At 46.9% G+C, this 23,495-nt stretch overlaps 1 protein-coding gene and 1 pseudogene across 1 annotated transcript in view; both read left to right on the forward strand.

The window, feature by feature from the left end:
- The window catches only part of LOC110584356 (centromere protein P), a 241,534-nt gene that overhangs the window by 208,025 nt on the left and 10,014 nt on the right, over positions 1 to 23,495 (forward strand). The window lies entirely within an intron of this gene.
- On the forward strand, positions 13,537 to 14,360 carry LOC110584411 (annotated as a pseudogene).

Below are 23,495 nucleotides of genomic sequence, written 5' to 3' on the forward strand. Positions count from 1 at the left end.
CTTCAGAGAAAATGTTGAAGGAAATTACAGCAGCAGTACGGGGAGGGCAGATACTGGCTTTGGGGAATGGAACATTCAGGATTGCAAGATACCATTTCTACTTAAACTGATTGGAGTTGATGCAGTTTTAACCAGAGTCCTCATAGTTTACCCCCCTCCCTTTTTTTTGGTGGAACTTGACAAATTGTAAAATGTATATGGAAATACAAGGACGAAAGAATAGCCAAGCCATTCTTGATGCAGAACAAGGCAGAGGACTTTTCTGTCCTGCATTTCAGCTCTTATGATAAGAAGCTGCAGTAATTAGGATGGTTTGGTCATGATTTTCGGTGCAACTCGTCACGTTCAGCTCCTTGTCGTAGGAGAGAAGTGGCCCTGCCAGGCGTGGGGTCACCTCCCTTCAGCCAGTTGTCTGCAGGGACTGGGAAACGGAGCGGAGAGATTGCACGCCAGAGACCAGAGCCAGGATCAGTGGACAAAGGTACAGACGGGCTGATTTGGGCTTTGTGGAGTAAACGAACAAACAAAAACTCTTTCTCATAACCACACGGGTGCCCTGAGCTGCCTGGTGAGATTACGAGTCCACCAACTGGAAAGACATTCTGTTGGGAATGCTGAAGAGGGGTCTCTGAGACACAGGCTTGACCATTTCGTTTCAAGTGATTCTGTGTCTTGGAGGTGGTGTGTCAGGCTACAGGACCTTGGAGGTCCCCCCTTCTTGGGGACTCCCTTCACTCCCTGAGAGAGCGATCAGGTGTGGGCTTAGTAGAATGGTCCATGTGGACTGCCAGGGGGGTTCTAGGTCGGGATCCTGGGCCCAGACCCTGAATCTCCGTGCTGAATGTGTCAGGTGAGAAGGTGTGGATGCGCTCCTCTGCATTACATCTGGATGTGGAGACAAACTCCAGCAAATGGTCCACTTGAGGATGCCAGGTGCTGACATCTTGATGGGAGGACGTAATCTGATGAAGTCCAGTTCCTTGTTTTGAGAACTGAGTAAAGCATCAGGAGTGACATTCCCTGTTTTGCTGCAGGAACATTCAGTCTGGGAGACTGGAAAGGATGAAGGGATCGAGACGGGTTCAGATGAAGGTTCACGTGCAGTATTCCAAATGTGCAAAGTTACACATCGAGCTTGTGGGCAGTAAAATAAATTATGTTGGGCTCCATTCTCCTCGCCTCTCAAGTATCCTCTCTGATGACCCAGAAAGCTGGGATCACAGAATCCTGAACTCAGAATTTGCATCCACGAGAACATGGTAACATGGTGGCAGGAAGCAGTGGGGACTGGTCCACCACGATTCCCTTCTACCCCATGTTGTGTGCTGCCCCAAGCTGTGGCCTTCTTATGTGAACACCCAGCCCATACAGGCAAACCCTTTGGGCCAGGGTCACTCACACAGCATTGCAGGGTGTCCTCAGGGCAACTGAGCCAGGGAAGGGGCTTGCGTGGACCCTGGAAACAAAGCCAGTTGGGCAGGAGCTCTGGGTGTCAGTGCCCCATGCGTGATCTCGAGGAGGAGGCCCCTTGTTTCAGAGACCCCCCTCTCGTCCAGGACTAAGTTTGGGACTAAGATTGGAAAGTATAGTTCAAGGAAGAAGACATTCTGGGTAGAGAAATCTGTAGGAACATGGTAAGGACTCGGTGTGGTGGTTTCATTGTGATGCAGCACACTTCCCCAAAATGACCTCGTCTGTGACACCATATGTTTCTAAATGTACTTTACTCTGGAGATGAGGCCAACTTGGCCTGGATGGCTCCCAGGCACTGCATGAGCATGTTCGGAAGAGCACCATGTACTCGTCACCCCCAAACTTGTTATTCCTCCTGTACTCTTTATTGTAGATAATTCGTGGAAATGCAGAGATGCAAGATTGACCTAACCACTGGTTCTACTGGTTGGAGAGGTTTTAAAATTTAGTTCAATTTCTGCTTTTTATAGCTGTTTAAATTAAAGTTTAGGCTTGGTTGGAGATGTGCATTTATATCATGTCCCTAAAGCCAGGATATTGTTTTGCATGTCCAAACCAACCTGTTTTAACACTTGTAATGTTCTCACAAGAGATCAAGACAACAGTTTCAGAAGAAATTTTGTGTAAAAAAACCAGATATATATATCTGGCATATATAGTTTAATTTCCATTCTTAAAAACTACAGTAAGTCATTTTTGCCATAAAAGTGTACTAAAGTGCGCTACAGTGCTAAAAATGTAATGCATCTCATTTGGCACTTACATCGTTTTGTCGAGTTTTAAAATAACCTACGGCAGGCATGTCCAGTATGTCCCCTGGCAGAATGGGATCCTGGCCTGCAGGGACCGGCATCGAGGGCCTCTTCGCCATGCCTGGTTCTCCTGGGTGCGCTGCATGTGCCATCTCAATAAACCCTCCAACGCGATGACACCCTTCTACCCTCCATTCCACAAAGGAGGAAGGCTGAGGCTAACTGGGGAAACTAGAGCTTCCTGGAGATAAATAGTTTGCCTGACTAGTCGCTGAGAATGGGGGACCTATGACTCTGAGCTGGTCTGGTCTCTTTTTCCACCACTGTCAAGCCAGAGCCCCTGGTCCCCTGGCCCCTGCGTGCTCCCGCCCTGCAGACCTAGGCTAGCATCACAGTGTGCCCCACGTGGGCAGGAACAGCCCTTCTCCCTGTTCTGGCTCCACACGCCCATCAGGCCACAGGAGGCAGCTGCCTGGGGGTGCAAACCAGAGCGCCCGTGCCCAGAAAGCAGATGGGATGACAGTCGCCGCCAACGTTCAGGGTCAGTGTGGGGAGCTGCGCCCAGCGAGGGTCGGTGGGTCACACCCTCCTCAGGGGCAGGTTCTTGTCCACTGCTCACGTGCTTCCCTCTGGTGCTCTGGACGTGGCCTTCCTGCTTTAGGAAGAGCAGCCACAGCCTCCAGAACTGGCCTTTTCCTGGAATTTTCTCCTGCAGACCCTGAAACCCATGCTTAGCATGAGGTTTGTAAGATTACACATATGGCAGTTTTAACATTTGCTGGGAATGGGGATTCTTTTCCACTGATACACTGTCTGAGGGAGGTGGCCACAGACCAGAGCAACCACAATATTTACAAAGATATTTAGTAAAAATGAAGGCTTTGGCAACCAGTGTAGCCCATCACTCATGGGGGATAAAGTGAAGCTCACTTGAGGTTTAATAAATCAGAACATAGTGTGTTTGTGCACGGCCTCATTTTTTCCTCATTACTGGTGGGTGATGTCATGTTTTCATTTCCAGTTGAATCTTTCAGTGTCCAGGAGTAGGAAAAAATTCATGTTCACCTCATTTATTATGCTGTATTTCCATTCTTAAGGAGAAAGCGTAATTTTAATTCTGCCAGATACACGAATACAGTCTTCAAACTGTTGTTAAGCATTTATGGGATTTTTATAAGACTAGTGTTCTGGAAATTACTGACTTATTGTATATGTGCAAGGATGTTGCTTTTGAATTAAGTTATTTTCATTTTGCCCAAATGAAACTCTGATTTTAAAAAGAACAAGACTAACCACCCCCTAAATTATAGCGGAATAGAAAATTTAGATATTGCTAGAAAATATAAAGACTAAAATCATCCATAAGTGTTGAGGCAAGTAATGCATACATAATAGTATTTTAAACACAATGCTCGGGGCACCCGGGTGGCTCAATCGTTTAGCGTCTGCCTTCGGCTCTGGTCATGATCCCAGAGTCCTGGGATCGAACCCCGCGTCGGGCTCCCTGCTCGGTGGGAAGCCTGCTTCTCCCTCTCCCACTCCCCCTGCTTGTGTTCCCTCTCTCCCCCTCTCGCTGTCTCTCTCTCTGTCAAATTTAAAAAAAAAAAAAATTTAAACACAATGCTCATCTTTACCCTGCATCTTTCTGCCAGTGAAGGGTTTGGGTGTCACCTCCGTCCCCTCGTGGTGCGGTAAATATTTCAGATGTCACCTCCGTCCCGTGTCTGTCCTGCTACAGTGGGGTAAATAACACTAAGAGCAAACAAGGATCCCTCTTTCACGAGCTTGAGCCTCCACTTTCCCTGCTCCCTCATGGAGGCACCCCCTTTTCCAAGCAGCTCTCCCCAGGGGTACACTTGTTCCCTGGCACCTGGTTACCCTGCTTCATATTATAAAGAGTAGTTTCTGTCTGTCTTCCCCAAGTGGTATGTGAATTCCTTGAGGACTTACACATATGTGTGTTGACGATTAAGTCATTAAGTTTTTACTGAATGTGTCTTGAGCTCGGTGCTGAAATCTCCCAACAATAAAGGCCTGTGTGACGTAGTTCTTACTTAGAGTTGATGAGAGTCCTCTCTGCTAAGGGTTGGGATCCTCCATTTTGGCAGGAGGTTGGTGCGTCATGGAAACAGGCAGGAGATACCTGTGTGGAGTTGTCAGAGCAGGGTCAGCAGCAGGCAACACCTGGCCCTCCCTCTCTCCTTCCAACTCTTAGTCCTCTCGGTCTTTCCAACCCTGCTCCCCTGTCTTCCTTCTTAATCTCGGATGGTTCCTCCGCCTCCTGACTTCAGGCCTGGAACCTTCTCTAGCTATAATTTCTCTCCAACGGAGTGTGATCACCTGTGTGCTGCTAATCTCCAGCTGCTTTCTTGACATGTCTGTTTGAATGTCTGGGGTCATCTCAAGCCTAACAGATGCAAGTATTTATTAAATACAACCGCAGTCACACGTAAACTGAAACTCAAAAGTTATTTAAGCGTTTGAATACAGAGGGGTAAGATGAGGGAGAAGGGTCTGCAGTGAAACCTGCAGGTTGTGGCAAATGAAGGCGATCATGAGGTCTGCGGGCTTGCATGCAGGAGAGAAGCAGCTAGATCCCCAGAGACTTTGGTCCTGACGTTGAAGGTTTGGGGCTTTACCCAAAGGCTGCATTTCAGAAAGAGAACTGCATAGCATGCCTTCTGAATTCGTGAAAGGAAGGGCCACATCTAGAGGCAGAGCATATTTAAAAGACTACTGCAGTGATTCAAGAGCGAGGATGGGGGAGCTCAAGAGATAATTAGATAATTAGGTAAAATCCACAAGACTTAAGAGTTAGCTGGGTGTAGAGAAAGGGAAGGGGGAGGAATCAAATATATGAAGCCCAGGTTTCTGATATGAACAGAATGGTGGGAAGGCCATTTCCTGGGATAAACACAGGTTGCCGAGAAAGGTAATGTAATCCGTTCTGCAGAGCAAAAGATACACCAGGCTTGATATTCAAGATCCTGCAGCATGTGGATGGATGGCACTGAAGCTACCAGACTGAAGGAGGTCATAGACTGTGATATACAACCAGGCCTTCCTTTGGGCAATGTTCACAGGAAGTACAGGAACTAGAAGAAGAGAATTTTTTTTTGTAAGATTTTTTTTTTTTTTGGTAAGATTTTATTTATTTATTTGACAGAGAGAGACAAAGGGAGGGAAGGAATATAAGTAGGGGGAGTGGGAGAAGGAGAAGCAGGCTTCCCACTGAGCAGGGAGCCCGATGCGGGGCTCGATCCCAGGATCCCTGGATCATGACCTGAGCCGAAGGCAGACACTTAACGACTGAGCCACCCAGGTGCCCAGATTTTAGTTTTTTAAGTAATCTCTACACCCAACACAGGGCTTAAACCTACAACCCCGAGATCAAGAGTTGCATATTTACTGACTGAACCAGCCAGGAGCCTCCAGAAGAGGAGAATTTTAAAACTCCAAAATAATCACTTTCACACATTATTGATAGAAATTTAAAATAAAGTCTTTATATAGGTCATTTCATCTGTCTTTTCTAAATCTTAAGCCATTCTGCTAAGATTCTAACAAAAATTTTTGCACAAATGTACAAAACTATCTTACAAGAATATTCATTGTAGTATATAACATAGTGAAAAACTACAAATAACCCTAAAGATTATCAGAAGATTGGTTACATTATGACTTATTGTACATCTATACAATGCCTTAAAAATAACAAAGTAGATTCGTTTTTGTTGGTATGAGAACACGGAATGGTAAAAGCAGTCATACACAGTGTGCATGGCAGATACATTTTATTGAGCATTTGGTATATCCCAGGCAATATATGGAAAGAACTTCAGGAATCAATAGGGAAAGAAACCCAGTAAAATAATAGGCAAGCAGTTTGAACAGACTCTTCACAGAAATCAAAATTCAAATGGCCAATTAAACACATGTAAGTGTTCAACTTCATTGGTAAAGTAAAGGAAAAAATTTTTTTAAGCTTTATTCATTTCAGAGAGAGAGTGTGCAAGCGCGAGTGGGGGGAGGGGCAGAGGAAGAAGGCCGGGAGAGGGATGGCGGAGGGGAATCAGACTCCCCGCTGAGTGCGGAGCCCCACATGGGGCTGGATTTCCAGATCCAGATATCATGACCTGAGGGGAAACCAAGGGTCGGACACTTCACTGACTGAGCCACCCAGGCGCACCAAGGGAAAATGTATTTTAAATCACCAAGATACCACTACATACCTACCGGAATGATTAATAGTAAAAATACTGACAGTGTAGACTTTTGGGGTATGGGGCAGCAGGTTCCTCATACAGTGCTGTTTGTCCATAAATTGGTATAGACATTTTTACATTGTCCATAAATTTGAAGACCCACACACCCCTAAGTAAGTATCCAAAAGAAACATGCACACACATATATCAAGAAACATGCACTCGGGGCACCTGGGTGGCTCCGTCGGTGACGCGTCTGCTTTTGGCTCAGGTCACGGTCTCAGGGTTGTAGGATCCAGCCCCGTGTGGTCAGGCTCCGCACCCAGCAGGAGTCCTGCTACTCCCTCTGCCCCTCCCCCCACGCGTGTGCACACACGAGCACGCGCTTTCTCTCTCCCTCTCTCTAATAAATAAAATTATTTTAAAAAGAAGAAACATGCACTAGAATGACACAGCAGCATTATTTGTAATAGCCCAAATGTTCTTTAACAGTAGAATGGAAAAAATGATATATTCATGTCACAGAGTACCATTGAGAATTGAAAAGAACAAACAACATGAACCTGTATACAACATAATGGAGGAATCTCACACATAAAATCCTGGGCAATAGAAGCCACAGTGGAAGCAATATGTTTTATGAATCTGTCCACACTGGGTTTAAAACTGGGCAAAGCTGAAGTACAGAGTTTAGGGTTGCACACTTAAGTGGAAAACTGTAAAGAAAACAAGGAAGTTATTTCCATAAAAGTCAAGGTAGTTGTTGCCTTCAGAGGAAGGCGTGGTAGGTATGTGATTGTGCAGAGGGGTACCAGCAGCTCCTGGGGTGCCGGCCAGACTCTGCTACACGTGCATTACACTCATATATTCTCATACATTCTTAATACACATTCCATGCACTTTTTAAGATTCGGTCTCAAGAAACCACATCACATCCAAGCAGGAACAAAAAACAAGGAAATTCACACCTGAATACATGGCAGTGAAACTGCAGCTACCAAAGACAAGAAGAAAATCTTTAGAGCAGCCAGAGGGGAAATGAATTGGAGCACCTTCAAAGTAGCCACCTGACTTTGAACAGGAGCAGTGGAAACCAGAAACCAATCAACTGTTAACTTCAATGTTGAGAAGATGTAATCAAACCTGCTAAACTCAGCAAAAACCTCCTTCAAAAATAAAAGTGAAGTAATGTCTACACACCCATGTTCATTGTAACTTTATCCACAATAGTCAAGATGGAAACCACCAAGTTTCTGTTGACAGATGAATGGATAAAGAAAATGTGGTCCACACATGTCCACACACAAAATGGGATATTATTGGGGCGCCTGGGTGGCTCAGTCGTTAAGCGTCTGCCTTCGGCTCAGGCCATGATCCCAGGGTCCTGGGATCGAGCCCCGCATCAGGCTCTTTGCTCAGCAGGAAGCCTGCTTCTCCCTCTCCCGCTCCCCCTGCTTGTGTTCCCTCTCTCGCTATCTCTCTCTCTGTCAAATAAATAAATAAAATCTTTAAAAAAACAAAACAAAACAAAATGGGATATTATTGAGCCCTAAAGAGAATGAAATCTTGCCATTTTTGATACCACAGATGAACCTTGAGGGCATTATGCTAAGTGAAATAAGTCAGAGAAAGACCAATAACATATGATCTCACATGGAATCGAAAAAGACAGAAAATCAAACTCATCAATGCAGAGAGCAGATTGGTGTTGCCAGAGATGGCGGGGGCGGGGGGGCAGGGGAAGTGAGTGGAGGGGTCGGAAGGTACGGATTTGAGTGAGGTAGGTACGTCCTGGGGTGCAGTGCACAGCATGGCAACTGTAGTTGGCAGTATTGTTATTTGAAACTTGGTAAGAGAGTAGTAGATCGTAAAAGTTTTCATCACAGGATGTTAACTAGACGTATTGTCATCATTCACAATACATACAGACATCAGATCACTCATCACACTCCTGGAACTACAACCATGTTGTACTTCAGTTCCATCTTCATAAAACTGGGAAAACGTGGAAGTTGAAGACCATGTAGACACTCGTGTCAGAATGAAGGGATATTCTTCAGGCAGAGGGAAAACAATCCCAGAAGGAGGGTTTGAGATGCAAGAAGTAATAAAGAGCAAAGAATATGGTAAATACATCAAACAGTGACTATATAATAAAATCCTAAGAATGTCAAGTGAGGTCTCCTTTTTTAAGCTAGAATTTAAAAATACACAGCAGTACAGGAGTGAATGAGAGTAAAGAGTTATGCAATCATTTGTTCATGGGAGAACAAACACTGATGTAGCCTCCGACAAGTAGTGCATGACCAAGTGTCTAAGGTAGCCATTGGACAAGCGGAAATAGAGCGTGTAGCTTCCCAGCTAATTGGGGGGGGGGGGGCAAATGTTTAAAAAACTAATCGAGGGCGCCTGGGTGGCTCAGTCGTGACGCGTCTGCCTTCGGCTCAGGTCATGATCCCAGGGTCCTGGGATCAAGTCCCACATCGGGCTCCCTGCTCGGCGGGAAGCCTGCTTCTCCCTCTCCCACTCCCCCTGCTTGTGTTCCCTCTCTCTCTCTCTCTGTTGAAAAAAATAAAATCTCTAAAAAAATTTTTAAAAAAATAAACTAATCGAAAAGAAGGCAAAGAGAAAAAAAATTACAAAAGTCTATTGTGGTGGGACTTTCAACTATAGTAGAACAAAGAGGTTGTGAGTCTTCACAAGAAAATAAGTATAAAACTGAAAAATTGGTTTTAAAAAAAAAAAAAAAAACTGTTTCAGGGCTCTGGAGATTGACCAAAGGCAAAGAATGAATAATTTGGAGCTTGATTCAGCCGTCTCCTTTAACATCCCTGTTACTCATGATGCCTAGTCTCCCGTATTCACCCCAGACTCCTCATTGTCACTAAGGGAAGTGAAAGGACCATTGTGTTGGTGAAGACACTTTGGTTGCAAGTCCTAGAAACCCACTTCAAGTAAGCCCAAGTACCGAGGCTGTGTCCCGGAACAACACCCTCATCTCAAAGGGCGGCAGGGATGCCAGGGGCCTGGGACCAGAAATGGGGTCACCCTCATGCTCCAAGCGGCTCTTGGGACACTTACTTGCTTTCTCTATAGGTCTTGCCTTCTGCAGAGTGTGGACAGGCATGTGGCCAGCAGCCCATCTCAGAGAGCCCAAGCCTGTGACCCGTCCTAGATGGATGGTCTGGCCCTGAATGTCACCTTTCCCCAGAGAACCTCATTGGGTCCCATGTTCACCCCTGGTCCTGTCAACTGCAGTCTCTGGGGTCAAGGTCCAGTGCAGTCTGACAAGCTCGGGCCAGGTGGTGGTGGTATGAGGTTGTGTGTGTGTGTTCCATGAGAGAACTTTCCAGAGAGTGTCCCAGGTAAAGCCTTCGTAGCAAAAAGAAAAGTGTTTAATAGGACTTTCTTTCAGTCAGCGCATGTTTATCTTCACTTGGTGAAGGAAGCATCTGTATACTGTTGATGCTCTGTTGTGTGGCCTACTGCAAACTTTGTACCTGTTAGGTTGTCCGTATTGATTGATTTATTTCCTTTTAGTTTGATTCATTTACAACAGTGTAAGTGATTATTGAAATCTTGGACACTTATAGCTCTATCTCAGGAGAACTGTCCTTTAATGATATTCAGGACTCAAAGACTAGATGCTTTATTTCATTCTTGACATTTTTTGGAACATAAATTAGAGAGGGCTTTTTTCTTTTCTTTTCTGGAGGGTGGTTAAAAACCATTGGTTGTAACATACAAAGAGCAAACTCCTCCATGGATGAGGGTGGTTTTGCTTTTAAACGGAAGAATTTCAAGCAGGCTTTAGTGAAACAAGCAATATTGTCACTGAAATCAGCAGCACGCTAACAGCAGCCATGGCGCCGTCTTTTTACGACTGTATACCGTCTGCCGCTGTCTGTTTACGACAGTATGCCGTTTGCCGCCGTCTGTTCACGACAGTACGCCCTTCGGCGTCTGTAAGTGGAAACAGCACGAGCGAGTTGTGACTGTTTTCACGGGGAGGCGGTCTTTTCTGTGTCTGCGCAGGGGCGGAGAAGTCGTCGTGGAGCCCTGGGCACCCGTTGGCTCCGTGTCTGGAGCCACCAGGCGCCCTCTGCAAGCCTGTGCCTCGTGTCAAGTAGGAGCCGACGGCAAATCAAACCGCTCTGCCTGCCCCCCGCCCGTGTTTTCTCGGGCACCGTCCTCAGGGTCCCCCGGCCCCGCCCCGCCTGGCCGTCCGCTGGCTGCGTCCACAGCGGGCAGCGATCCCGGCTGTGTTTTCTGCTGGTCCCAGCGACTTTTTTCTCTAAAAAGTGTGGGCCGGGAAGTGTAGTATTTGCTACTGTCTTGCGCCAAGTGTCTTTCCTGACGTCCTGGAGGTTTTATGCTAAAGCGTCTGTGTGAAAACGTCCCTGTTTTTACTTTAAAACTTGGATTCTCATTCTCCCAGACCTCCCAGTTTCACCTAATCTCTTTTATTTCCTTTAGCTTTTTCATTTGCAGGTTGTGTACATTCAGGAATTGGGCGAAGCATTAGCAAAAGCTCCTAGGCAGCTGGGGAGATTTCACAGAGGGCCTTGAATACACATTTTATTTTTTATTTTTTTAAAGATTTTATTTATTTGACCGAGGGAGACACAGCCAGAGAGGGAACACAAGCAGGGGGAGTGGGGGAGGGAGAAGCAGGCTTCCCGCTGAGCAGGGAGCCCGAATACACATTTAAAAGGTTTTTTAAACTTACTTGAGAGAGAGAGCGAGCGAGCGAGCGTGGGGGAGGGGCAGAGGGCGAGGGAGAAGCAAACGGCGCATACAGCGCAGAGCTTTTCTCCGGGCTCGATCTCACAACCCTGAGATCGTGACCTGAGCCGAAATCAAGAGTCAGACGCTCAGCAGACTGCGCCCCCGTGGCGCCCCCATGAATACACATTTTAGAGATTCGGCCTTTATTCTCAGCTCTGCAAAATCACTTGACATTCTTGAGGGAGGAGAGTGACATGGAAACCTTCATGTCTGAGGAGGATAATTTTGGAGAGGTGTGGTATTTAGCGAATCATGAATTTAGTGATACTCTGTAACGAAGAGCTGGACTCCATTCTTGGTACTGGGCTGCTTACAGCTCTCCAACCTTCACCTCCTTCCTGTCCACATCTGGGCAATCTGAAAGAAAGCCTGCGTGCTGCCTACTTGGTGCCAGCACGTTCACCCCAACCACAGTGAAAGTTAGAGCCGGTTGCCCATCCTGCTGTCGAGCAGCTTGAGAGCTGCCTTCCCTCCCCAGGATCCTCCGTGTATGAGCAATAACTCGGTCACACCTTCTTGTGATGTGTGGCAGCATCAGTCTTTGAGGTTCATACTGAGTTTTGTGGGGGAGTTCTTGTGCTCTGTGGAGTAGCCTTACCCCCGGGGGAGAGCGCCCAGCGGCACGTGGTGGCTGTGGGGGAACTCCTGTTGTTCGGTGCCCCAGCCAGCCCTCCTCTGAGGAGCTTCTGCCTTGTGGGCTGACACCTTTGATCAGTGCACACGGAGGAACAGTACGTGGCCATTAACAGCAACTCTGTCTTCTCAGGAAAAGCTCTGCAGTACACGTTGTAGAGCGAAGAACAAGAGAATACAGAATGGGTGTAGTATGATTTTATTAAATTTTTTTATATCGAGGTATTTTTAGCTGAGGGATAATTTCCATACACCTGTGAATTTTCAGTAGCTTGACAAATGCACACTGTCATGTGACCACCCCCACAATCAAGATAAGAACTCCTGCTGTCCTAAGAAATTCCCTGGCAACCCTTGGTGGTCAACCTCTGTCCTCACCCACAGCCCCTCGCAACCACCCATCTCTTTTCTGAGCCTGTAATTTTGTCATTTCCAGACTCATATGGTATACAGGCTTTGCAGTCTGGGTCCATCCCTGGGCAGAATGCATTTGAGTCACCCATGGTGCCTGTGTGTCCGTGGCTGGGCCCATGCTGTGGATGGACCTCACCAGTTGAAGGACATTTGGGTGATTCATCTTAAAGCTGCTATAAACATTTTAGTATTTTTGTGTGAACATTGTGTTTCTTCATTGAGGTATAATTGACCTATAACACCAAATTAGTTCCAGGTTACAGCATAATGATTTGATATTCATATACACTGGAGAATCATCACTATGGTGAGTCTAATTAACACCCATCAACACACGGAGTTACAGATTGTTTTTTCTTGTGACGAGAACTTTTAAGATCTCTTAGTAACTTTCAAATATGTAATACAGTATTGTTAACTACAGTCACTATGCTGTGCATTCTATCCCAAGGACTTCTTTTATAACTGGAAGTTTGTACCTTTTGACCCCTTCTGAACATGAGCTTTACTGTACTTGTATAAATACTTGGAAGCGGGCCTGCTGGCTGCACGTGGGCTCCACAATTCCACCTATTTGCTATGGGTCCAGGTAAATCTGCAGGGGGGAGGAGATCCGCAAGACACTCACCCAGGGAGGGGGGTGGCACCTGGAATAGATACATCAAGGGGAGGTGGGGGTCTGTATCTTTAACCACTTAACTGCTGTAGTGAGAATGCAGGTGTTAATTACCTGTATAATGTAAAAGAAAGGGAAATGGAATATTTCTTAGCAAAAAGCAGACTGGGATGTTTCTAGAAATACGCAGGGTGAGATAATACACCTGTCTTCCCCCACCATTTGAAAAGTACAGAAATTCTGGATTAAGTTTAATGTGTCTTAAGTACATTGTCAAGCTCAAAAGAAAGAAGTAGAGATGTTCTGAGAGCAGGAAATGAGGAGAGAAATGAAAGGCAGGGCAGTCCCTGGGGCTGGGGCTGGCTTGTTCTCACCCACAAAGGGGAAGATGGCAACTAGGGGCAGGTCCCCCAGAGCCTCTGAGACTTCTCCCCACCCCACCCCACCCCCGGGGCTGCAAAGAATGAGGGTAGGAGGTGAACCTGCCTCACCCCTGGAATAGACACCTGGCCTGCACCAGGCTCAAGCCTGGAGGGAAGGTAGATTGTGGCCCGGGGACATTTTCACAGCCCTTCCTACAGAGCTGACACAGAAGAAAATGACCCAGCTGAAGCTAGTGCACATTAAAAACTATACATTAATTGAGGAACCCCAACCTCCTCGTCTATCTTGAAACACCAGCGCCGCCAAGATGCCGGCTTACCACTCTTCTCTCATGGACCCTGACACCAAACTCATTGGAAACATGGCACTGTTGCTTATCAGAAGTCAGTTCAAAGGACCTGCCCCTAGAGTGACAAAAGATACAGATATTGTGGATGAAGCCATCTATTATTTTAAGGCCAATGTCTTCTTCAAAAACTATGAGATTAAGAATGAAGCTGATAGAACCTTGATATATATAACTCTCTACATTTCTGAGTGTCTAAAGAAACTCCAGAAGTGCAATTCCAAAACCAAGGTGAAAAAGAAATGTATACGCTGGGAATCACTAATTTTCCCATTCCTGGAGAGCCTGGTTTTCCACTTAATGCAATTTATGCCAAACCTGCAAACAAACAGGAAGATGAGGTGATGAGGGCCTACTTACAGCAGCTGAGACAAGAGACTGGACTGAGACTTTGTGAGAAAGTCTTTGACCCTCAGAATGATAAACCTAGCAAGTGGTGGACTTGCTTTGTGAAGAGGCAGTTCATGAACAAGAGTCTTTCAGGACCTGGGCAGTGAAAGGAGCCTGAGCAGACACTTTCCACAGCCGTGGGCAGCATTTTACAGCAAGATGTACACAGTTATTTGCCTTTATTTGACAAAGTTTTATACAGAAGAGAGAAGAGAGCATGTCTTCACTTGAAGAGCTCTTTATCAAGAATTTGGGTGAGGGAGGGAAAAATGGGTGATTTGAAATTTTCTGCAGTATTAAGCTGGTGCTTAATAAAAATAAGTAAGAATAAAGAAATTTCTAACATTCCATGTCAAAAAAAAAAAACAACTATACATTAATTGAAAAAAACAAGCCTGCATTAAGTGAGAATTCTAGAAAACTCTGGACGAAAACTGCAAGGCAAAAGTTTAAGGTTATCAACATAATAACAAATAGAAACCTAATTCAGGAGGACAGCTCTTTCCAAAAGCCTATTCAAAAAAGAAACAGATTTGACATATATGGTTTTTTAAAATGTCATTAGGATTTAAACAGTTGTAAAGCCAGTGGATTAATCAAACAACAGGTTAAACGTTGCTACAGAGAAAATTAGAAGATTTATCTAAAGAAATCAGAAGAACAGAAGGATAGTTTGATGGAAAATGTGAGTTGGGTTAAGAAGCTTGAAACAAGGCAGATCAGCAGAACCTGCTCCGGGGTCCTGGCAGGGAGGGGGTGTTCCTTGTCGGGCCCCCTCTGTCCATGGGGGTTTGCACAGGCAGCCCTGGGGAGTGTCGTGTCCCTCCCGGCTGGTGACCAGACGCAAGCCCTGCGTGACTAGGAACAGCTAGCGCTGCACGTCGGCCGGAATGCATCATTTCAGAATGTTAGAGGAGCTCGGGAGCTGTTTCACCCAGTGCTGCCCCAGTTTACATTCCCACCAGCAACATGCGAGGGCTCTACCCTGCCACGTGGGGCTCAAACTCACAACCCCAAATTCAAGAGTTGCACGCTCTTCCGAACGAGCCAGCCAGGCGCCCCTGTCTTTTTTTTATTATAGCTGTCCCAGTGGGTGTGAAGTCATTTTGTATGCTTTTAAGGTAGATTTCATCCTAAGTATCCTGCAAATCTAGTGTTTTCATGGAACCATCTTATCTCAAGCTGTTTATGATACCTAAAATTATTGTTGAACGCCTTTCTAAACTACCTTGTCTTACAAAGTCTAGTTGTGATTTAAATTGAGAATAACCATATGTTCATATATCCTGACACCACCAGTTTTGATTCAGTCTTTGATTATGAAGTTTTTAATGTGTTTCTAATAGTGTATTTGTCTGACAAACACAAACTGCCACCCTGGCACCATCACTATCCACCCCCACCCCCAAAAAAGCTGATTATATTTTTCCCCAAGAACTTAAAGTTTAGTTATTCAGTAGAAGCATGTTTGAGGTAATCGTCTACCTCCTGTGATTAGTTACATGATTTCCTTCGTCCCTAACCATGTTCACCGAAGGCAGGGTCTTCAGGCCAGACATTCACGAGCCCTTTATGAGAACAGCATCACCACTTCCACGTACAGAGGTGTGGACAGAAAGGGTCCGGACATGTGCAGGTGCTTCAGAAGGATGGAGGCCCTGGTGGAGCCAGTCCACTCCTGTGTGTCAGTGGGGGCACACGCCAGCACAGCGCTCTCCGCTCCTCTAGCTCTGTTAGTGTAACAGATTGCTCACCACTCGTTCTGAGTTGTTCAGAATCAAACTTTGGTATCTTCTCTGCATTTTCTTGCTTTATAAGGCAGTAGAACCCATCTGTTGGGCATTCAGTGTGTGTGGAAACAGCCCTCCTTTTGTTCCAAATGTGTAAATGCTGTGCTTACAGCTACTTGATTTTCAAAAACAGCCTGGAATTTGTATTTGTCCAAGGCTGAAGTACCACTTTTAGGAAACTGGAATCTGTCCCTTGGCTCTTTTGTCTTTAAACTCTGTGACCCAGCCTCTGATTCCGCTTCCCGCTATTGCTGGGCTGCACTGTCCATGTTGGATAGTTGTGCAGGCCTCTGCCAGCCCTTCTGCACGACATCTCTCTGTTCCCAAACAAAGCTAAAAATTGTGCAGGCCTTTCCCATTTCAGCCTCAGCCTCTGGAAATTACTGTGTTTATTCAAATGTTATTTAAACTTACAGATTAGCTGAATTCTTAAGAAAGATAAGCAGAAAGCTTACAAACATGTAAACAAATGTCTTTTTTTTTTTTTTTTTTAAAGATTTTATTTATTTATTTGAGAGAGAGAGAATGAGAGAGAGCACATGAGAGGGGTTAGGGTCAGAGGGAGAAGCAGACTCCCTGCTGAGCAGGGAGCCCGATGCCGGACTCGATCCAGGGACTCCAGGATCATGACCTGAGCCGAAGGCAGTTGCTTAACCAACTGAGCCACCCAGGTGCCCAACAAATGTCTTTACAACTGAATTTTCATGTAGCAAAGATTTCTAAGCTGCAGCTTTTGGCCCTTTTATTTCAAACACGATCCAACTAATTCTACTTGAACAAAATCATGTGCCCTGTGTTTTCAGAATAGAGAGTGTAAAGCATTTGAGCTTTCATGTAAAGGAGCCAAGGGGGAGTCAACAGTAAAATCTCCATGTTTTCAGACAACTTTAAGCTTTTCCACACATTGAAATACCAGGAGGGAGGAATTGTACTAAAAACTATTCAGAACACACAGAAAAGCAATACAAACTCCTGTGCATAAGACCTTCAGGGGAAAAAAATCCAAATAATACCTATTGGAAGATGTGCCCTTGTCTATAGATCATGAGCCAAGGAAAGAATTTTTGATTGCTCCCCAAAACAGTAACTCGGGGACCTCTGCATCAAGAAAGGCTCCCAGGTACTACTCTTACTCCAGGAAGATCAGGGGAGACAAAGTAGATTTTATGTTCTTGGTACCAAGTCCTGGAGCATCTCTACAAGTATTCCAAGCATTTGTGGCCACTACTCCTCAGGACAGATGAGACAGCTGAGTAGTCAGGGTGGCTACGGGCTTCCAGATGAAAAAGGAACAAAGCATTCTCTACCCTGGTTGGCAGCAGCAGAGAGGAGGCTGGTCTGTCTGTCCGTCTTCTCTGTGGGGTCGTATGCTTCATGGGCTCAGGGATGCTCTCTTCCATGTTTTTATTTTGGTTGAAATATATACATACAGACAAAGGCACACACTGCAAATACACAGTTGGCTAATTTTTCACAGAATGAACTTGGCCACCAGCCGGATGCGGAAGCAGAACACGCAGCCCCCAAGCCCTCGAGCTGAGTCCAGCCGCTTCCCACAGGGCCACAGAGCGCAACAGTTCTGTGTCCGGACATCCCTCCATGTGGCCTGTGGCCTTCCGTCATGTGGATGAGCCACAAGGCTCACCCAGGACTCTGTTCTTGGTTTGTAAATAGTGCTGCTTTGCCCGTGTCTGTTGGTGACACAGGTACGTATTTATGTTGCCGGGCCTGCGGAGTTGGGGGGTAGACATATGTTCAGCTTCGGGGGCATTGCCAGAGCGTTTTCCAAAGCAACCGTACCCACCCACAGGCGGCCACAGGCTCTGGTTCGTCACTTGTCTGCAGCCACGCAGGTGTGTATGTTGTCCTGGTCCATCATGGTTTCTGTGTGTATTTCCCTGATGCGCAGTCTTACTCTGTTCCTTAGGATATACCCAACGTTTAACAAAGTGGCCAGTGTTTTTATTAGAACTCTCTTAACACAAGTGACAGAGGATGGGACAGAAACAAGCTCACACCGGCTTCGCAAGAAAGGAAAGTGAGTGGCTCCAGTAGTAGTAGAGGGCTGGAATGGCTCAAGCAGTCCAAGAAAGGGTTACCTGAGCTTGAGATTGAACCGAGATGGAGGACTCCCCCATCCCCCCACAGGCCTCTGGAGGAGGCCGCCTACAACCCCTAGGTCTCTCTCCCGCCAAGTGTCCCCTGCAGGCAAAGGCTCTGTCCACCTGTTGGTTGGCCCAGGATGGGCCATTGGCCATTTGTGAGAAGCTGATAGTCTGTGATGATGACCTGAGCCGATCTTGTGAATGGGGCGGATCTGTTGCCAAAAGAAAGCTCGCCAGGCTTGACGGCCCACAACCGTGCCACCCTGAGTGGGTCAGACCAGGTTCATCAGGTGAGAGAGCGTGAACCTGAAATGTTTACGGAGAGCTCCTCGAGGAGCATAAAGCCATTCAGGACAGCAGAGAAAATCCTCTGCCCTCATTTCCCAATTCAAGAGATACTCCATGATGAAAATATGAATCATGATGAGTTCACAGGTGGTCTGAAGAGAAATGAACATGTCAGAGTGTGAATTTTCAGTGTTTTTACCTGCCTGTTCTGAGTCTCAAGTCAAAGCCAGGGCCAGATGGGCCTTCCTCCTGCCCAGGCCAGCAGTGAGGGGGCCAGTGGGTTGGCCATGTGGTTTGTGGCCAGACCAGAAGGCCTGTGTTGTTCTAGGACCCAAAGAACAACAATGCATTTTTCCTCAGATTCCTTAAGTGAAAAATGAGAGCCCCTAACTAAAATGAGCATAATGCTTAAACCTATAGCAGGACATAAAGGCTGTCCAGGGAGATTTTCCAAAGGTGGAAATCCTGAGCCTGGAAAAGGACAAGAAGGAAAAACTGAGGAAAACTGAATAAAGTCTGGATGTTGGTGATAAAGGTGACAAACATACCACATCAGTGTTAGATATTAATAATATGGGAACTCTGTACCATCTGCCAGATCTTCTAAAAAATAAGGTTTATTTATTTTTTTAATTTGGTAGAGGGCCTTGGAGGAGCCCCTTCACAGAGGATCCCGCAGCATAACTGTCCTGGTTTCGGCGTGCGTTGCGCTGCCCTCCTCCCCTCTGGTCAGCACTGAGCTGCGCTAGGGGTCCCCTGCAGTCGGCTTCAAGAAAGGCACAAGGGGCTTTACTTGGGGCTCTGAGTCATTGGAGCAGCCTGGCATGTCTCTGAGACATGTTTTTCTTATTCTTCAAATGGGCATCATTTTAGACCGCGCCTCAAAAAGTATCCTGTGCTTCAACATGTAAAGATGAGACAAAACTTGGGCTGTCCTGCAAATGGGATGCACTGTTTCACGGAGCCTTGTTTCCCCCTCGTGGGTTAATTCTCTTGCCCTGTATTCATTAGCTCTATATGCAAAATATAATTTAAATATGGCACCGTTGGGCCGCCTGGGTGGCTCAGTCAGTTGGGCACCCAGCTCCTGATTTCAGCTCAGGTCATGATCTGGGGGTCCTGAGATGGAGTCTGTTTGTCCCTCTACCTCTGCCCCTTCCCCTGATCATACTCTCTAAAATAAATAAAATCTTAATAAATAAATAAGTCATCCTTAAATTCTATATCCAAACTATTCATCAAGTTTAAGGGAAAATTAAAAATTAAAAATATCATTAAACATGAAAGGCTTCAAACATGGACAATTGCAACACAGCCTTTCTTTGCCCCGCCATTCTGGCATGGCGGCAGAGAGGATGCACATGGGTGAGGAGTGCATGGGGCGGGGGCGCAGCATGAGCGCCTGGGAAGCAGGTGGGATTGTGGTGTCCCGTGAGGACAGAGGGAGCGGAGGCCCAAGCCACGAAGGCAAAGGCGCTGTGCCTTTGTCCTGAGGAGCCTCTGCAGGTGGGAGGGTTGTCTCCACACCGGCAGGGGGCCTGTCTGAGGAAGACAGGAGCTGCCAGGAATGGCCCACACTCTGGAGAGAAAACTGAGCACTTGTAGTAAGAAATGGGCATAGCAAGTTTCTTGTACTAGATCGGGAGCCCTTTATGGTTGGGAACTCAAGCCTCATTCACATCGGGCACGTGATGTGGAATATATGAACAGACTTTAGGGACGCTTGTGTTTCCCAGCAGATGTTTTCGTTGCTACCATCAAAGCCGTGTTGCCAGAATGAATCATGTTACAAGCTGATTATAACAACACTGTCCTGTGTATTACAACTATATTTGAATTCAGAAACACATGGTAGAAAGTTCACAAGCTCAGTGTCCGGAATCTGCCTGCCTAAAGCTTGAATCAGTTTATCCTTGTGTCATCTTGAGTGATTATCATGATTTCCTGATTAATACCCGTTTCAGTTTCATCTAAATGGGCATTCTGCTGGTGATGGCGTGCGGCTGGAGAGGGTGGCATGAGCGTGTGCATGTCGAGGGCCTGCGGAGGTTATGGGTAAATTGTGTGTGTGCGATTTGTGTTTTGGAAGATAAACTCGAGACCTTAGAAACTCAAAGTGTGGGGCGCCTGGGTGGCTCAGTCGGTTGGGCGACTGCCTTCGGCTCAGGTTGTGATCCTGGAGTCCCGGGATCGAGTCCCGCATCAGGCTCCCTGCTCGGCGGGGGGTCTGCTTCTCCCTCTGACCCTCCTCCCTTTTGTGCTCTCTCTCATTCTCTCTCTCGCAAATAAATTAAAAAAATAAATAAAAAATTAAAAAAAAAAACTCAAAGTGTGAAAAAAAAATTAAGTGAGACCGGTACTATCACTCAATAAACCTTGCTTTGCTGCCCCCCCCCTCAAAAAAATTAAATGAGACCACAATTAACTTTAAAACTAGCTTCAATGTTTTGGACAACAGTACTTCGACATTTATGAAATAATGAGAGTTTAAACCTTAGTAATGATAAAACTGCCAGTGAATATCTGGAATGTTACGTTCATTATCTGCTTGCATTTCGTTATTTTGTGCGCATGATTACGTATTCATACGTACATGAAGAGAAAGTTGATAAATTACCTCTAAAGAGTTGTTTTGTTTTGTTTTTTAAAGATTTTATTTATTTATTTGACAGACACAGCGAGAGAGGGAACATGAGCAGGGGGGATGGGAGAGGGAGAAGCAGGCTCTCCGCAGAGCAGGGAGCCTGATGCGGGGCTCGATCCCAGGACCCTGGGATCGTGACCTGAGCCGAAGGCAGACGCTTAACGACTGAGCCACCCAGGCGCCCCTGTTGCTTTTTTAAAATTATATTTGTATAGCCTATCATTTTCCATCCTTTTGCTTTTTTTTTTTTTTTTAAAGATTTTATTCTTATTTATTTGACAGAGAGAGACACAGCGAGAGAGGGAACACAAGCAGGGGGAGTGGGAGAGGGAGAAGCAGGCTCTCCGCAGAGCAGGGAGCCCGATGCGGGGCTCGATCCCAGGACCCTGGGATCCTGACCTGAGCCGAAGGCAGACGCTTAACGACTGAGCCACCCAGGCACCCTTGAATTTTATTTTTTTAAAGATTTATTTATTTGACAGAGAGCATGAGCAGGGGGAGCAGCAGAGGGAGAAGCAGACTCCCCGCTGAGCAGGGAGCCCGATGCAGGGCTCGATCCCAGGCCCCTGGGATCACGACCTGAGCTGCAGGCAGATGCTCAGCGACTGAGCTGCCCAGGCGTCCCAACGTCTAAAGAGTTTCTGGCATTCTTCCATTTATACGTGTGTATTCAGCTTCTTAACGACCATTTCTGATGATTTTAAAAGAAACCAGTTTGGCTCACCTTTGAACTTCTTAGTTGGGGAGGGGACAGAACTGCGTTTTGGCTCAGGACACTCAGGGCTGCTGCTTGGTCTGCTCCCACCAGCATCAACACCTGCAGTGACACCAAGGTCTCAGAACCCTCATGCGGTTGCCCTCAGATGGACTGCCGGTGTGTTCCTCGGCTGCGTTCATGACTGATTTTGTTTGCCCGGTTTCCCTGTTTCAATTCTCAAACAGGGTGGGGGCGTGGGAGAACTGTGTCTGTAAACTTTAGTTCTCTCTACGAGTCCCACATCCTTCTTTCAATGCCATTTTCTAGCCGAGATGTTTGGCCACATTTCATGCCGTCACCTCGGGCGTCAGCAACTGCTTGGTTTCCTGAAAGTGCTGCTTGCTGTGGAGAGGGGATGAGGGCATGTTTGGGGGGCCTTGCGGTCTGGACGGGCCCCTGAGTCCCTGGACAAGAAGGGGTGGGTGAGGCGGATGGTTTGTCCCCCCCGCCGGCGCTGGAGCCCCTGCCCCTCGGAGCTGCTCTCAGAACCGCTCCGGCAGAGGCAGAGCCATATCCCTCGAGCGGCACCCCGTGGGCGGTCGGGGTGGGTGGTTGTATGGAGGAAAGAGGCCCAGATAAGAAACCGGAGGGGGACACATGTGTCCGGATTTCCTGTATGGCAGGTGAGCTGTTTACAGGGGAACGGCATGGTCCCTCTTACCTCTTCACCGAGTGAACAGGTTCTTCCTGGATAAAGTCAAAAGACAGGGCGGGCAGGGTGCCCGTGAGATGGCCCAGCTCCGAACACACTGTGTCCCCCAGAACAGAAATCACTATGAGTATATAAAGCCAGACCAAGGATAAATAAAACTTAAATATGCAGTTATAAAATATGTAACTGAGGGGTTTTTTGAGAAGTTTTTGTAGCTTAATACAATTAAAATGAAATATGAAAAATGTAGCAGAAACTGTAAGGAAGTAGCAAGAAAGATGGTTATGGGGACTCAGGAATTTCACTTGGAAGATTTTCCCATAGAGGCTTCAGAACCGTTCTGTGACCTGTGTGGCAGCACAGAAATGACAGGTGCTTCTGCCAGGGACGAGAAGGTGTTGGAGGAAGATAGGGTAAAAGGAAGAAGACCGAGCACATTCAGTCCTGGGGCCCCGGAGGACGGGTCCCAGGTGGAATAGGGACGGGTGAGGGGCGCGTCTAACGGAGCAGAGAGGTCCCACTGCTTGTCCTCCTGTTCTGAGGCCCACGTGGGACAAACGCATCCAGGGACCCCAGTCTGAACAGCCGCGGGCCAGTCTGCTCTCCTTCTGTCCCCTGGGGTCACTCCCCAAGGAGAGACACCATGAAAAATGTGTGGTTCCCTCCCGACTTCTCTGGCACGTGCTGTCTCCCCAGGCCCTGCCCTGGCCGCCCCTCAGGTTTCTACTTGTCTCAGGGGTCTCCGGGGGGGACAGGTCCGCCTGTGCTCCCACGAGACCTCAGCATGGGCACTCGAGTTTGAACTTCATATAATTTTCACATGGCGCAAACTCTTGTTTTGATATTTTTCTGACCATTTACAAATGCAAAAACCATTTTAACCGGCTGCTGTGCGGACATAGGGGTGTGGAATCTGCAGCCACTGCCGTTTGCCACCCCTGCTCTGGGTGCCCCCCCTTCCTGACAGCTGCCACCCTTTGTGTGGCACTTTCTGTTGGGAAACCCCCAAGTCTTCATTTCTAACAAGGTGGGTTCCTGAGATGCCCTGGTTCTTCCCTAGGCTCATAGAACAAGACAGAAGGGTGAAGGGCAGGTGGGGGGCAGCAGGGAGTGGAAGCATCTGGACAGGCCCTGGGGGCCCGGGGGCTGGAGACCGCACACCTGGAGGCCCTGAGGCTTGCACGCCGCCGTGACATTCTGGCTTTCTCTGGTTTATGAGCCTCTGTGGGCTTGGAAGACAAGTTTGCTGGTTTTACTA

Source organism: Neomonachus schauinslandi, chromosome 13, assembly GCF_002201575.2.
Source record: "Neomonachus schauinslandi chromosome 13, ASM220157v2, whole genome shotgun sequence".
In the NCBI taxonomy this organism is placed as follows: domain Eukaryota; kingdom Metazoa; phylum Chordata; class Mammalia; order Carnivora; family Phocidae; genus Neomonachus; species Neomonachus schauinslandi.